We start from the raw sequence: 15,246 nt of genomic DNA, 5'->3' as shown, positions 1-15,246 counted from the left end.
TTAGCGTTGAGATCATATATCGCAATCAACTCTCGCACCACACCGTTCAAAGTACGTATTACAGCTACGGTAGCCTTCACGCTTCAAAAAGCCGGTCTCTTGTCAACATCTGGTTGGCTTCTGAATGAATTAAGAGACTTTTCACACTGAACTGTCTGATATTTGCAAAAACCAGCTGACCATTATCTGATTTTACAAATAATTTGTTATAGATAAGATGATCGATGCCCCAATGTCCTTCACCAACTCTTCAATAATTCCATATACATATACAAGCTGTTTGCTTGTCCAGGAGGAAATATGTAATTAATTGAACCAATTTGATTACCGCCATGTTGGTTGCAAGACAGGTTTTTTAGTTCCTGCTAAACCACATGCTCATCAATCTGATCAAAGCGGTAAGGAGTTTCCACTTCCTCCAAAAATACTATATATACTGACAACTAATTGTTCTAAAAGTCACTGACTCCTGACTGCAGCTGAAGGTTCAACGTGGGACTTCCAAGACATCACAGGTATTAATCCTCTTGTCTAACTTTTTAACTCTGTGGTTAATTGTAGTTCTCATTCAGGCAACCATGCCCTCTGCTATGTTACCCAGTTGATCACTGTGTATATAACAGGACTAGGTTTGTCTTTTTCAGAGATGAAGTGGGCTTTGTGCCTGCTATCTGCAGGTCTTTTCCTGTGTTTGCAAAACCATGTGAAAGCCGGTGAGTACTTCTACTGTATATCAAATATAAATAAATTAAACAGTCGTTATGAATTTATATTAAATAGTCTCCTACTACAATTAGTTTTGACATTTAGATAAAAACTAAATACTGTATAGGAATATATGCATATAGTGTATAATAATCACTGAATTGACATTTTACACTTGAAAGAAATCTGCATCATAGCTTTAGAAATCCATTGAAAATAAAATCAATATAAGCACAGAATAAGAAAATGAAGACGACTTAATCAGAGACCAGACTAACTGAAAGATGTTTTGTGCCTTCAGAACAACGTTTGAGCAGGAGTGTCATTGAAAATGCTGTGCTTGAAGCCAAGGCCACAGTGGATTCAACTTATGAGTACTCCAGAAGAGTGTGAGTGTAAAACCTGCTGAACTGCTACACAAGTTCTGCAGTGATAGAGAAACAAATGGCATAACATGAGCGTTTATGAAATACATTCAAACTGCAAGTTGTGCGGTACCAGAAGTAATAACATCTCAGTGCTCATAAATCTGACCTCTCCATACAATACAGGAGCCTTGATCGTGTGAGGAGGAATACAGCGAATCCTTCAGACATCCTGAGGCTGATGAAGCAGCCTGTTGGGCCAACCCGTACTGCTGTGCGTGCTGCTGACTATATGGATAATGCTGTTAATCTGATCAAGAGATCTTTGAAAAGACGTGAAAAACGCTCCATAAATGACACAGGTGTGTATCCAAAATAATGTTCTTTTAGTTTTCCATACAGGGGGATAAAAGTCACAGTAAAAATGTCTATTCTTTGTCTCTGGTAATTAGATCTGATCTCTGACGACGACTTGAAGGTCATTGCTGATCTGACAGGCTGCTCTGCCCAAGTCCGTATCCCTTCCTGCAGGACAACTCCCAATTTGGACAAGTTTCGCACTGGAAGCAGCAACTGCAACAACAAGTAAGGCCACTGCTAAATAGCAAGATTGATGGGTGGACCATAAAAATAACAACTGACAATTAAAACCACAGCTAAGTGACTAACGTTTTTTTTTTAACCTGGGGCCGAACTGAATTTTGCCAAAGATTTTCCTCCTGGTTCTCTGTCTTTTTCTTTAGACATGTTAGTGACCGTTGCATTGCTAACATTCTTTGTTGTTGGATTGTCAATTATAGTACATATTGTGCATGGCACTGTACAACTACATGTGAGACAAAAAGAAGGAATAATAAAGGATTTATTTTTTTCTTGCATAGAGTAAACAGCCGCTTAGGATCCTCCAACACACCTTTTGCCCGCTGGCTCCCTGCTGAGTACCAGGATACAATCTCTCTGCCTAAAGGCTGGGACCTTGGGCGAAAAGTCAACTGTTTTCTTCTTCCTTTGGTAATATATATATGTATATGTATATCCTCCTGAGGAGGTGGAAAAAGACAATAATACTGAACAAAGTATAGAACCGTAACATTTAATCACATCTGCCTTAATGCTTAAGGTATTAGCTTGTGCCACTTTCACCAAGGTGCTCATTGTCTACATCTTGTCCACAGGTAAGGGATGTGTCCAACAGAATCCTGAGCACAGCAAACGCTGATGTAGAGAGCGATCCAACCTACACTCTCATGGTGACATTCTTCGCCAAGTGGACTGACCATGACCTTAGCCTTACTCCTCAGTCTCCTGCCATCCGCTCATTCAGTAATGGTATTGACTGTAACCAGGGCTGTGAACGCACAGAGCCCTGCTTTCCCATTCAGGTCAGTGTCATGCATTACACAAGAAAAGATGTAAAACACACACACACACACACACACACACACACACACACACACACACACACACACACACACACACACATATATATATATATATATATATATACTGGATGCTAATTGCTTCTTGTCATCTAAACAGTTTCCCAAAAATGACCCCCGCTTTGGGGACAAGTGCATCCCCTTCTTCCGCTCAGCACCAGCTTGTGGTTCTGGAAACACAGGCTACATCTTTGGTGCAAGCAATGTCCGTCAGCAGATAAACTCTCTCACAGCTTACATTGATGCGGGTCAGGTGTACGGTGAAGACGATATCAAAGCTCGCTCCCTACGCGACCTCACCTCAGATAAGGGCCTGTTGAGGGTCAACACACAGTTCACTGACAACGGCAAGGAGCTCCTGCCCTTCTCCAGCTCGGCGACCAACGTATGTGCTACCCGGGCCCGCATTACTAATGTCACAAATGCACAGGAGGTGCCCTGCTTTGTGGGTGGTGAGTGGCAGCAAAATTGACGTACAGTTCAAAGTGTTTGATTCATTCCAAGTATCGCACAGGGCTGACAGAACTATTTTCCTGATTCTATCTGACTTTTAAGGTGATGTACGCACCAATGAGAACATTGCTCTGGCCTCTTTGCACACACTGTTTATGCGTGAGCACAACCGTCTGGCCCGTGCTCTGGCCAATCTCAATCCTCAGTGGGACGGAGAGAGACTCTACCAGGAAGCACGCAAGATCATGGGAGGATATATGCAGGTTAGAGAGGGGCTTAGCTGCATGGATTCCAGAAATGTTGCATTGATGATTGGATGTTATGTCCTCACATGGTTTAATTAACTCAGTGTCTTCTCTGTCTTTCAGGTTATCACTTTCAGAGACTACTTACTTCACATTGTTGGTCCAGACATTCTTGCCAAGCAGCTGTCCACCTACCCTGGTTATGATAAAAACGTGGACCCTAGCATCTCCAATGTGTTCGCCACCGCTGCCTACCGATTCGCTCACCTGATGATTCAGCCATTCATTTTTCGCCTTGATGAGCAATACAAGGAACACCCTAAATTCCCCAGCCCATTGCTGCACAAATCCTTCTTCGCACCATGGAGGATCGTCTTTGAAGGTATAGTCAAGATCGTTAACTTGTTATACTTCACCTTAATGGAAAGTCAAGAGACTTTGGCCAATCACAGGTCATTTTAGACAGATGCCGTTTCTATTAGCCGTTCCACAAATGCAGACCAGAGATCTTCAACAGGGGCTCCGGGACCCCTAGGGGACCTCAGAGTTACTGCAGAGGGGCCACACATTTTTTTTTCAACATTTAAAATCTCTTAACATTAATACAAAAAAAAATATTTATTAGCAAATATAAATCAGCCTATTTGTGAAAAAAATACAATGATGATAGAATTACTAGCCTATATGTAAGGTAGTCACTAAAGTAGCCGTCCACTGATCCACATGCATGTTTAACGTTAAATCATGATTTATAAAATCATGCCAAACATTATCATTTTAATAGCTTCTATGCACTCAAAATGTATGTATAAAGGCTTTAGGTCGCCAACACGTTATTGTAGGCCCAGTTTAATATGCAACTTAATTTTCTACAATATATGTAGCAGGGCACATGTGTCAAACTCCGGGTCCTCACAAATTTTTATCCAGCTTGCATATCAATTTAGGTTCAAAGATTAATTAAAAAGACAGGAAACTGTTTTCAAACTGCAATTACACGACACTCAAAGCAGAATTTTGCAGATTCGCTGACTTTGAGATTCAGAAATCCCCACAGAACCAGAGCATTTTCTATATTTAGGTTGTGAAACATGGTTGTTGGGAGTCGGCTGTGTGGCAGCCTACTTTAAAATTGTAATCAGAAAGCATTGTTTTGCTTGATTTGCAATATTCTATGATGGCTAAGGAACTTTTTTGCAACTTCTATTTAAGAAGGCTAAATGAGACATGCAATAATACAGTCAAAAATATTTTACTTTGCATTAATAAAAGCATGTCAATAAACTATACATGCCTGGCCCTTGGGATGTGAGTTTAATTTTCCAGTGTGGCCCTTATAGTGAAATTTAGTTTGACACACCCCTGTAGTAGGGCATCCCTGTTCAGTCTCTCTCAGTTATAAAAAATGTTGAAGACCCGCTTTAGACAACATGATTCCCAGTGGGATCAGCAACAGTAGCTTAAACTTAAAATTTTCCTATCTCTTGTGTTTTTCAGGTGGTGTGGACCCAATCATCAGGGGCCTGGTGGGTAGTAAGGCCAAGCTGAACACGCAGAATCACATGATGACTGATGAGCTGAGGGACAGGCTCTTTAAATTTTTTGCTAAGTTGGCGATGGATCTGGCTTCCCTCAACATGCAGAGAGGCAGAGACCACGGATTACCTGGTATTACACTCATTTGGTCTTTCTATTTCTTTTCTGTTTTGTATCTTTAGAATTTTGTCTGCATCTGAGCCTTTGCAGATCATACATCATCTTAAACATGGCTACTTTTTACCCTGTGTCCCTTTTTAGGCTACAACAAATGGCGTGGGTTCTGTGGGCTGTCACAGCCACGAAATCAGGCAGAGCTGGCTCAGGTGCTTCAGAACAGCAATCTGGCCAAGAAACTGCTGGATCTCTACGGAACACCTGACAACATCGATGTGTGGCTGGGAGGATTGTCTGAGCCGTTTGTCCCAGGAGGAAGAGTAGGACCCTTGTTTGCATGCTTGATTTCCACTCAGTTCCAGAGAGTCCGCCAGGGAGACCGGGTATCCATAACTGACATTGCTAAAGATTTGGAGATATTTGTGTTACCTGCACCTTTACATTCACTTTTACACAGAGATGGCAAAAGTACTCACTTCCCGTACTCAAGTAGAAGTACAGATAGTTGTGTTAGAAAAAAAAAAGTACTGATTTAACTTCTTTACTCAAGTAAAAGACAGTACAGGCTTGGAAATTTACTTAAAGTATATAAGTAAAAGTAGCCTTGCGAATAACAACCATTTTTTTATGCAAAGCTACCAGGACCACACAAATGTTACTAGAGTGCAATCCAGCTACCCTAACCCTAACCCAAAGCCAGCAGTTTGTGGTGTTTTGGTTGGCACAATTTGCAGCACATTATAACAACATATATTCCCATCCAATTAGAGTGAATTTGGTATTGATGACGCAAAAAATAATAATGGTAACTCCACTGAAATTATTTGAAACTAAAGTAACAAGCCAATTTTTTTAAATGTAAGGAGTAGAAAGTAAAAAGTCGGCACAAAAATAAATAGTAACGTAAAAATATCTGAAAAATCTACTTGAGTACAGTAACGAAGTATTTGTACTTCATTACTTCCCATCTCTACTTTTACATTCAAATAAACACTAAAACTGCACTATTGACTGACATGTACTGAAGATGTGGAAATTGCTGTGCTTGCCACACGTTTAAAGATGAACAAACTTTCAATTTCAGACTTTGGTGGGAGATCGAGGGAGTCTTCACTAAGGCCCGAGAAAGTCCCCTGAAGGACGTATCACGGGCCCGCATCATCTGTGACAACACTGGTATCACTGATTTACCAGTTAAGCCCTTCCAGTATCAGGCCCGGGCCACAGTCCGGTTACACTAAATGTAATAAAAATCCCGGCCTTTGACCTCAGACCATGGAAGGAGAGTATTGTGTAGGAATCCTCACTGCAGCGGTCTGACTAAAGACCGCTACATCTTAGAGCATCTGATTTTTACGTGACCTTTCTTCATGTTCCTGCTGACCTGCTTGCTTTGTTGTGTGTAATGAAATACTTTTCCTTTATCCACATTTTTAATAATGAGAGGGCTATTTTTACGTTACATTTCGTTAACTGCTGGAATTAATTGTGATTGCTGTAAGTGCTTTAGCTTTCAGTTGAAATGTGATATTTTCTTAGTTCCTTTTAATTTGATTTGTTTCTCTCTTTAAAATGCAATTTTAATGACTCATAAATGAAAGTGAACTCTAAAAAAAATGCTGGGCATTACAAGGCATGTATTTTTCAAAAAAGAAATATGTGGAATATAATCTTGTTTGTCTTAAGAGTTGACAATTTACATCACATTAAATGAGTGTTATTCAAACAACTATGACTCAGTATTTTTATTTTTAGAACAATATTTCCAAGATCTCTGGTGAACTGAACAACATTGGACCAGGAGAAATGTATAGCAGGGGTAAATAAATAACATGTAATAAAATAATATAATTATTTGATTTTGCTGTGTGTCACAGTTTAAGCTCTCACACATTAATCTGCATTATCTTGAACTTTAAATTAGGAGAAAATTTGCATAATTTATGATATACTTTATACTTAAAGTATGCCATTTTGCTTAGGTGAACTCCAAATGTGTTAGCAGTTTGATTTGGTTACCTTTCACCAAATATGAATGAAAATTAGGTATAGTTGATAATAACTTTAGCCAACCAATATCTCAAAGTACTGCATTTAGACATAATTTTATGTAAAGCAGCTTTCCCACCTCGTAGTTCCTTATAGGTTTGGTCTGTGGCACTTTACTGATTTTTAAAACCTCTTCAGAAACATTCAACTATGTAATCAAAATCTTTTGGCATGGTGTTTATTTTTCCAGATTTCAGATATTCCAGATTCACAGTGTTGGCCAGACAACAATGAACTTACCAGGTCAGTTTACCAACAGCTGTTACAATTTCAGTTATTCGTGGGAGTGGATTCATGCTAAAACATTTCCAGTGTATCATTAATATTCCTCTGACCCTCACAGCCAGTGTCACCATCTCATGTCCAGTAAGCTATTATAGGCTTTGTTTACGTGATAATAGCTTTAGGTTGTTGCCAAACCACACCTTATAACCAGAGACAACATGCATGAATCCCTGCCAAATTTAATTTGGTTTATTTATGCTTTTTTACTGAAGATTGGTGAGGTGAAAAAAAATGCTTTTGAACTGACTTCATTGAAATTCATGAGGAGAGGAATTTAAAAGGCCACCCAGTGTATCCTGCATACAGTTTGGACACTTGTATCTTCAAATGTTGAACTGTAAGTGACCAAACATTGTAAGAAACAAAGGCACAGCAATATCTACAGAAAGACGATGAGATTTAACGTCCAATAGCCTATTGTTTTGGAGCATGTTACCTAGAAGTGGAACCATATACAGTACAGGCCAAAAGTTTGGACACACCTTCTCATTCAATGTGTTTCCTTTTTATTTTCATGACTATTTACATTGTATTAATTTGTATTAATAAGGGGAAAAATTCCACTAATTAACCCTGACAAAGCACACCTGTGAAGTGAAAACCATTTCAGGTGACTACCCCATGAAGCTCATTGAGAGAACACCAAGGGTTTGCAGAGTTATCAAAAAAGCAAAGGGTGGCTAGTTTGAAGAATCTAAAATATAAGACATGTTTTCAGTTATTTCACACTTTTTTGTTAAGTACATCATTCCATATGTGTTCATTCATAGTTTTCATGCCTTCAGTGAGAATCTACAATGTAAATAGTCATGAAAATAAAGGAACACATTGAATGAGAAGGTGTGTCCAAACTTTTGGCCTGTACTGTAACTATAAGCTAAAACGGCCTGGGCCTATTGCTTTGGAAAGCCTTAAGGGAGAAACTTTCGGCAATCACCGGTGCTACGTGCCACATATTGCATAATAATAATAATGTCTCCTTGCAGCTGACAGCCACTGCCCAAGCGGAGTTTGAGGCTAATATCATGTTTATGGCTTTACGTCAAACGCGCCTTTATCAAGGTAGACGGAAACAATGAATCGCACAGTTGTCAATCTGTGATATGACCACAGACTGTAATGAGTTAAATTTTGCCGATTAGAAAGAAAACAATTCTGTCCAATTGAAACTTTGGGTCGCGCGTAAAAAAGCACAGTTTGATAGATTTGCTCTTAAAGATCGTAGCCTAAAGTAGGCTAGATAGACCAAAGTAGGCATTTTGAATTCTCGAAAGCACACACACATGCCCATTCCACATTACATTTTTTTTTGTTGAGGAGAAAAAAAAAAAAAAAAAAAAAATTTGAGAGAGAGAGAGAGTGTGAGTGAGACATGGAAGGGCACAATTAAGACACACTGATAGGCTAACCGGAACACAAAAATGTTTAAAAAAATAAAAAAAAATATTTTTTTTTTTTGTGGAAAAAAAAAAATTTTTTTTTTGGAAAATTTGAATGTGAAAAATAAAATATGGTTAGCCTACATAACGAAAGTAAAATTTTCTTGGCAAATAAAATAATGCTTTTCTTTTTTACTGTGTAAGAGGTAGGCCAAGGCTATTCCATAGGCTACGAATCCAACAAACGAAGCACATTTTAGTTTTCGTTGATCAAAAAACTGCAATCCTCTTCACTTTATCAGGATATATATTTAACAGACATGCACAGCATTTTTATTATGCTGATTATAAAATGATCTAAATCACTAAATAGGCTACTGAGATATAAAGGTAGATATACTTCCTGAGTTTTATCTTTGCGGCCTACTGATGCCGCAAATGTTTGGTTTTTTACAGGCTGATTTATTTTATTAATATCGCCTTATTATTATTCACTGGGTTTTGCCTTCCATCTTATGTTGTGCATTCTTATGCATTGTTTCATCTCATTTTATCTCGTTTTTGCTGTTCTTAAGTGTTTTATTTTCCATCCTATTTATCAGTAGTATTTTTCTATCCCTGTTTTTATTTGACATTGATTCCCTGTTTTTATGCTCATGTGATTTCCTTATTGTAAAGCACTTTGTACATTATGCATTGTGTATTATATAGCCTCATGTCAATAGGAAAACATGACACGCAATAGGCGTTTCCAGACATTGCATGACAAGAACATTTTGCAAATGTTTCTACTCCAAGAAGTTGACACTTGACACATTTTTTTCATTATCTTATCTAACCTATTGCTACCGTCAGAATGTTCTCTTCAGGTGTAGCCTAGCGCTGCACCATTCCTTTCCAAAAGTAGGCCTCTAGCGATTACATTTTATAGCCTACAGAAATGCAGAATTTACGTCAAACATGTAATTGACAAGCAAAGAAACAAAGACATAAATGCATGACGAAAAATGAAACAATAAATCATAACGCAAAATGTGTCACTATGTGAGAGACTTTTCTCTCTCTCGGATTAACAAAAATCTCGTTTAGTAAGGCCTCGCCGAATTCTTGTTCTTCTGCCGGACCTTAATTTTATCTTTACGAATAATCCTACGTTAATAACAAACACTCATCATATAAAAAAAACGTTGACATTGTATTGACGTTGATCTTCGGATAGGTTTCCTCGCTGCTCTGTGTTTACGTCATTGGCGCTCAGGACTGCAGCTGCTGCGCGGAGAAGGAACTAGGAAGAAGAAGAAGAAGAAAATATTTCATTGTTTGAGCAAAATTCCGGACAAAAAATGGGTGTCAAATGTCGTGCCGTCCAGACTTATAAAAAGCAACAACTATTATGGGCAGTATAACTTCTGAGAGCTGCAGCTACAGGACATAGAGGACACGAGCTTTGCGCTTTAGTTTACTTTTCTTTTACTATATTTTTACCTTTTCATATTATTTTTAGATATTTGTTTTTAGATATAGGCCTAGACAACCTACAGTTAATATGGTATGGTCAATAATAATGTATTAGATTTGTATATATAGGCTACGTTTTATATTTTCAGGTATTTGTTAGGCTAGAAAAAAAAAATCATTAGTTTAAGTTATTTGACCAGTGCGTTACTTTGGAGAATACTTATCTATTTTGCAGAGATGAATCGGTTTCTGTGCCTGCTGGCCGCAGGTCTTTACCTGTGCGTACAGGTGGATGCTACCTCTACCATCTTAGAATAGCTTCATATAGCTGTAAATATATTTTTTATTTGATTGATTGAAAACAATGTCACCCTGCCACGCTATTCTCTTACTTTTGTATTAAACTTCAGATTTCAGTAAAAATGTTTATTATTATGTTTTGTTCTTCAGTTATAATTCAACAATAGATATTTCGTAAAATGCTATAGTAATTGTGTGGTATGAATGAAACCTGAAAAATGTTCATGTCAGAAATGCACTGACCAAAATCTCAGTATTAAGAATAAACCACAAAGTCAATTAAACCAAATGTGTTTTTTGCTTTTAGAATCACATTTGAGCAGGAGTGACATTGAAAGGGCTGTGCGCGCAGCCAAGGCCAATGTGGGGTTATGAGTACTCCAGAAGAGTGTGAGTGTACAAACCTGCTGAACTTCTGTATAAATTATTCATTAATTGAAAAAAGAGTATAACAAAAGTCTATAAAATGACTATTGAAGACATTCCGAATGAATTCATAAATCTGACCTCTCCATACTACAATACAGGAGCCTTGATCGTGTGAGGAGGAATACAGCGAATCCTTCAGACATCCTGAGGCTGATGAAGCAGCCTGTTGGGCCAACCCGTACTGCTGTGCGTGCTGCTGACTATATGGATAATGCTGTTAATCTGATCAAGAGATCTTTGAAAAGACGTGAAAAACGCTCCATAAATGACACAGGTGTGTATCTTTTTTCCGCTTCTCTGACCTACCCTACAAACATTTGCAAATTGGTTACAGCAGAGTTGCTCATTCCTTGTCTCTGTTAATTAGATGTGATCTCTGAGGAGGATTTGAAGGTCATTGCTGCTCTGCCTAAGTCCGTATCCCTTCCTGCGGGACAACTCCCAAATTAGACAAGTTTCGTACTGGAAGCAACACCTGCAACAACAAGTAAGGTCACTGCTAAATAGCAACCTTTCATTACATTTCACAAATAAAGAAACTAAAAATAAGTGTGGACAAGTGTGCACAGCTATCTTTCATTTAGTAATGATGTCCCTGATTTGAGGTTTGGCTTCAGACTTTTGTTGTCCCCCCTATCCTTTCCTTTTGCTTCGTAAGAAAACATTAAAAGAAATGTAAAAAAAAGCCATGAATGCAAACTTAAAGACAGAGAAGATTAACACAGTATAAAAAAAGCATTTATTATTTATTTAGTTTTTCTTGCCTAGAGTAAACAGCCGCTTAGGATCCTCCAGCACACTTTTCACCCGCTGGCTCCCTGCTGAGTACCAGGATACAATCTCTCTGCCTAAAGGCTGGGACCCTGAGCGAAAAGTCAACAGTTTTCTTCTTCCTTTGGTAATATATATATATATATATATATATATATTTTATTTTTTTTTTTTCAGTAATGGTATTGACTGTAACCAGGGCTGTGAACGCACAGAGCCCTGCTTTCCCATTCAGGTCAGTGTTGTGCATTACACAAGAAAAGATGTAAAACACACACACACACACACACACACACACACACACACACACACACACACACACACACACACACAATATATATATATATATATATATATATATATATATATATATATATATATATACTGGATGCTAATTGCTTCTTGTCATCTAAACAGTTTCCCAAAGATGTAAAACACACAAACACACACACACACACACACACACACACACATACACACACACACACACACACACACACACACACACACACTGGATGCTAACTGCTTCTTGTCATCTAAACAGTTTCCCAGAGACGACCCCCGCTTTGGGGATAAGTGCATCCCCTTCTTCCGCTCAGCACCAGCTTGTGGTTCTGGAAACACAGGCTACATCTTTGGTGCAAGCAATGTCCGTCAGAAGATAAACTCTCTCACAGCTTACTTCAGGATTTTGATATCTCAAACTGACTCTGAGAAACTGCTTCATGCATTTATCTCAAGCAGGACTACTATAACAATCTATTTGCAAGATTTTCCAAACAATCAGTACTCATTCAAAATGTAGCAGCCGGAGTCCTTAAATTGTAAGACATTACTCCGCTACTGAAATCACTGCGTTGGCTTATAGGCTATAAAGCGTTTAAAGGTGCCCTGCCACACGTATTTTTCATTACTTTGTAGTAATGTCTGAAGTTCTACCATGGACTCTGTAACATTTTTTTGTTGAAAAAATGCCTTGGTTACCTTGTTTCAAGCCATTCTAGCGTGGTGTAGAACGCCTGAAGGAAGACTCAGCTCAATTTGTGCCAGTTCTCATTAATATTCAACGAGCTAAGCTGCTTGACTCTGATTGGCTAACAGCTAGCCAATGAGAGCCTGGCTATCAGCATCCTTTACCCAGCGCAAATGGGCAACCTCATTAATAGTAAGGAGCTCAGGCAACACCACGTCAGACTGACCAGCTTTTGTAATTGGTCTGATTTCTCTGCTTATTTCTTTTCAGTGGCTAGAGCTGACAGAGGAGGTAGCAGTTCATTTTCACATTCACGACATAACACAAACACATATGGACCTAACATATTTCAAAAAAATACAAGGAAAAAGGTTTGTTTTGTGTGGCAGGGCACCTTTAAAGGTTTAGCTCCTCAGTACATCTCTGACTTGCTCACATGGATCACACACAACCCTATCAGGCCTCTCAGGTCATCAGGCAGAGGTCTCCAAGCTGTACCCAGAATTAGATCCAGGTCAGGTGAGGGCCGGGGGGCCTTCAGTTACTGTGGTCCTGTTTTCTGGAACAAGCTGCGTGATGACCTCAGGTCCATCACAACTGTGTCCGCATTTAAAAGCAAACTCAAAACATTACTATTCTCTCAGGCTTTTGGTTCATTACAGTATGTGTCTGTGTGAATTTGTATGATCACACTCGTTTTTTTTGTTTGTTTATTTGTTGTTGTTTTTGTAGATTGCCATTATAAATCGTTAGTTGGAGAATGAATACAAACAATGAAAAATGGTCCCTTGTGTTCTTCAGGAGGTGTGGACCCAATCATCAGGGGCCTGGTGGGTCGTCAGGCCAAGCTGAACACGCAGAATCACATGATGACTGATGAGCTGAGGGACAGGCTCTTTAAATTTTTCGCTAAGTTGGCGATGGATCTGGCTTCCCTCAACATGCAGAGAGGCAGAGACCATGGATTACCTGGTATTATTTAATTGTTCTACCTTTGTATTCTTCATGTCAAGAATTAATTTTGCCAACACATCTAGGATTTTGTAGGCTTACAGATCACACACTTAAAACATGGCTTCCTTTTTACCCTGTGGGTTCCTTTTTAGGCTACAACAAATGGCGTGGGAAATCAGGCAGACCTGGCAAATGTACTGAACACCACCAATCTGGCCAAGAAACTGCTGGATCTCTACGGAACATCTGACGATGTGTGGCTGGGAGGAGTGTCTGAGCCATTTGTCCCAGGAGGAAGAGTAGGACCCTTGTTTGCATGCTTGATTTCCACTCAGTTCCAGAGAGTCCGCCAGGGAGACCGGTATGTTACATAACTGACATTGCTAAAGCAGTTTGACGCGTGTCATAATGCATTTGGTGAGTGTTCGGCCATTTTAAATAATGGGAGTACTTCAAAACACGAGCGCCATATGCTTTCAGTGCGTTTGGGCCTTCACGTTTACTTTTCTATTAAAATTTAGTCACACTGTCCAATTTCAGACTTTGGTGGGAGAACGAGGGCCAGAGGAGGTCCCTGAGAGAAACTTCACTTGCTCGCATCATCTGTGACAACACTGGTATCACTGATGTACCAGACAAGCCCTTCCAGTACCAGCCCCGAGGGTCGGTTACACCCAGTGCGAGATCATCAGTGCATTTGACCTGAGTCCAAGGAGGGAGAATGGTGAGTTAATGTCCTGAAATCCTATCTGACACAGTTGACAAAAGCCAAGCAGTGCCAACATTATTGTATTTTGATGTTTGGGAAGGTCCTGTTGCTATAATTGTCCTCATGTTTTATTTTCATTCAGGACCCAGTGGTCCAAATGGTTTGAGCGGGCCCCCTGGACCACCTGGACCTCATGGCACCGTGGAGAAAGTTGCCTTCTCTGTGAGACTGGGCAACAACTACCTTGAAACCGGCGTGCCCATGATCTTCCGAGAGGTCATCTACAATGGACAGAACAGCTATGACATCAGGACAGGGTATTTTACGTGTGAGTATCCAGGTGTTTATGATTTCCAGTTCCACGGGAATCATCTTCAACAGCGCTGGAAGTGCAGATCTGATGCGTAATGGAGAGCAGATTCTGCACTCATTCACCACCCAGCAGAGCGGTTACATCAGAGCCAGTAGCAGCACATACATTAAGCTCGAGAGGGGAGACAGGGTCAACCACGGTGGCAACGGTCTGACCCGTGACAGCTTCTTCTCAGGGCATCTACTGTTCACTGAGTAGGAGACTGTTCTTTACACAGCTGTTGACCCACAATATCCTCTTAACACTGTGAAAATAATCTGTTTTATCAGTTTTTAAGTCTAATAAGCACTCCTTAAATGCTACCAAAAGGGTGAGATAATTCCACTTAACATTTGCAGTTTTCTGCATTGCACTAGGATTAAAGGCAGCACAGGTGCTCTAAATTATTCAGATTTGACCTTTTCTCAGGTTTAAGTTAAGCAGAGCTATGCTGAGAGTTTGTTGAAGTCACCAGTCTCTACTAATATGAATCAAATGTGAAAAAGTTCTAAAGCAATTGAAGACATGCTGACATCTTAAAATAGACATTTTTGTATAGTGGAGCTTGCTGACAGAAAAGCACAATGTTTAAAGACATGGCATTAATCCTGTGGAAACTACCTGACTTTATATGTGATATTGTTCTTAATTCTTTATGAATTAATCCTTTATCTTTTAAAATTATCTTTCCCTCTTTTCTGAGAAATGTACAGTGGGTTAATTTTTA

General features: G+C 39.3%; 2 pseudogenes; both read left to right on the top strand.

The window, feature by feature from the left end:
* The first annotated feature begins 448 nt into the window (after positions 1 to 448).
* On the top strand, positions 449 to 6,589 carry LOC120561340 (annotated as a pseudogene).
* Positions 6,590 to 10,268: 3,679 nt separating this feature from the next.
* LOC120560538 lies at positions 10,269 to 14,738 on the top strand (annotated as a pseudogene).
* Positions 14,739 to 15,246: the final 508 nt, after the last annotated feature.

Source organism: Perca fluviatilis, chromosome 6 (genome assembly GCF_010015445.1).
Source record: "Perca fluviatilis chromosome 6, GENO_Pfluv_1.0, whole genome shotgun sequence".
Classification (NCBI taxonomy): domain Eukaryota; kingdom Metazoa; phylum Chordata; class Actinopteri; order Perciformes; family Percidae; genus Perca; species Perca fluviatilis.
The sequence above is the reverse complement of the archived record's forward strand: the minus strand, read 5'-3'. Positions and strand labels throughout refer to the sequence as shown.